This window comes from Penaeus chinensis, chromosome 38 (genome assembly GCF_019202785.1).
Source record: "Penaeus chinensis breed Huanghai No. 1 chromosome 38, ASM1920278v2, whole genome shotgun sequence".
Lineage (NCBI taxonomy): Eukaryota > Metazoa > Arthropoda > Malacostraca > Decapoda > Penaeidae > Penaeus > Penaeus chinensis.
In genome coordinates, this window is record NC_061856.1 from 25,032,496 (window position 1) to 25,034,995 (window position 2,500).

Sequence of the window (2,500 nt, forward strand, 5' to 3'; positions counted from 1 at the left end):
ATTACAAGTGAAGACAAGTTTTTTGTTTTGAAAGAAATTATGCCCTGAATTAACATGAGAAACACTTTAACCCCTTGGATCCGGGTGCTTTGCTGACCGCACATGGCCCAAAATTTGGGCATTATTTGAGTGGCCACTCATTGGTGTGGCTTCTAGGCTGGGCACACTTGAACATTCACGGGGGTTGTCAAGACTCCTTGTGTCCCCTTTGCAATGATGATGTCTCTTTTTCTGCAAAAGAACTTTTTGCCTTATTGCCATTTTCCAATTTCTATAAATTGTAATTTCATTTGTTATATCCAGATGGTAGCTCAGTGGAATGATAATAACAATAAGAAACATTTTCTTATTTGTGTTATTTTAAAAATTATTCACAATATTCAACTTTCTGTAATACAACCTGTGCTACCAGTCACAGCGTGCAGGAATAGGATCCTGAGCATGGAAACCGTGTCCTCTCTGGAGCTGGTGCTCTTGCAGTCATGGCTCATGAATGGTACATCTCACACATGTTTGCCAATAGCAGTAATGTAAGAGCCCCGTCCTAAATGCCCACTGAGTCTAATCACCCTCCAAGAATGTTCTGCACTCATGATGAGTCATTCCTGTCACCCTGGCCTTCAACAGAAATTCTCATGATGGCAAGTTCTGTCCTCGGCCCAATTTTTCCATGACAGTCTGTTCGCATTTACCTGCTGCTCAAGCCAATTTTTTTCATAATGTGATAGTCACGTCATTCGGATCATAGGGGTTAATGCTGCTGCTGTTGCTGCTGCTGCTTTTTTTTTCTGAGGGCTTCATAAAATGGTTAATAGTATTTTTTTTTTTTTTTTTTTTTTTTTTTTTTTTATCAGGGTGAGGAAGACAGTTGAATGATCTTAAGTGTAACTAAGCTTTTCAAGAGGAAAGTATGGTCTTGGTGTCAAAATACTGTGCCTTCATTTTGGTTATAATGGCATATCTGCAAGTGTTAAGAGTAGCAATACCATATATGGATCAATTTGCATATATAAAAATGTTCTCACTCTCTCTCTCTCTCTCTCTCTCTCTCTCTCTCTCTCTCTCTCTCTCTCTCTCTCTCTCTCTCTCTCTCTCTCTCTCTCTCTCTCTCTCTCTCTCTCTCTCTCTCTCTCGTTTCCCTACAACATATCTTAATTTCCACACTTAACCCATTAATGCTGTGTACATACTATGATCATGATATTTTTTTTTGTGTGAATTTTGTTAACATGTAGATAGTTCCACAAGTGCTCATTCACCAAAGAGTTGATTATTAGGGCCTTCATGACCTTGCTTGATTTCCCATTCCTTGAATTTTAGGGATTTTTTTTGTTCTCATGCTTGTAATATTTTGATTATTGGTTTATGATTATGATAATGTAATTTAAATACTAATATCAATGAAAATAAAGGAAAATTAAGGAAAAGAGGAAACAGGTGTGATAGGTAGCATTAGTAGTAATTGACTCCTTGGTGACTGGTGACTCTTGTAGAGCTAACTGTGTGTAATTAGTAAACTAAGATCACAGTGGAAATGAAGTTCATACATGACTTTCCCTGGTGGCTGTGGGTTAACACTGTAACTCTGATGGAAATTAGCTTGATCATGCTGGTTGGCTCATATTCTTGAAATGATGCACTGTTCAAGTCAACTCTTATATTGTGTGTTCTGAGCAGTTGTTCGCTTGTTTGGCACTGACTGCAATCATTTAGAAGGTAGTCTTCTAAGTAGGCTGAAAGTCTCTTTTTAACCTTATTGACTGTGCTGTAGCCAGTATTGTAGACTGCAACATAGCTTTTCCATGTATTTAATTTGTCAATTGAGTGGTTGACTGACAGCACATTATACATGATATGTGACATTTTGTCCTGTCATCATAGGTTAACATTGGACGTGTTAAACAAAGTAGATCCTTTTATGATATTGTAATAGAGACTGAAAATCTTATGCATTAATCTTTTATTGTGATTCCATTATATGCACTAGGCAAAAGTTATTTCATGTAATGGGCCCTCCCCTTCCCTGGCACTCACCACTCTGTAGCCATTCTTTGCATTCTAGTGAAGCTAAAAAACATTTGGGTTTATTGACCAGTGTACTCAAAGCTGATGGTTCCCAATGTTTATAGTGTGCTGCAATTAATCTTTCAACTGATTTAGCCCTTTGCAAACATTGATGTAATTTCTTTTTATGCCTTTCCTGGCTGAAATTGTCAGTGTTTAATTTTCATGAAGTAAAATGAATTATTGTGGAAGACCTGTGAAAAGCTGGCAGGATTTTTATGGATTTTTTGTCATGAATGAAATGTGTGCAGTGTCCACTGATGTCTGTGGTACTGTTTGGCAAATATCATCAAGCCATAACCACAACATCACTCCCAATACCCTCTCTCCGTTTATAAACCCTTCTCTGCCCGTGCCAGTCACTGAGTTATGTTTTTTACTCTATCTGCTGGTGAATGGAATGTAGTGAGGGTGAGGTAGTAATTCTGGGCTACGA

At 37.9% G+C, this 2,500-nt stretch overlaps 1 protein-coding gene across 7 annotated transcripts in view; it reads left to right on the forward strand.

Annotated features, from left to right (window-relative positions):
* LOC125046216 (paired amphipathic helix protein Sin3a-like) overlaps positions 1 to 2,500 on the forward strand; it is a 61,353-nt gene that overhangs the window by 22,160 nt on the left and 36,693 nt on the right. The gene's annotated exons all lie outside the window — the stretch shown is intronic.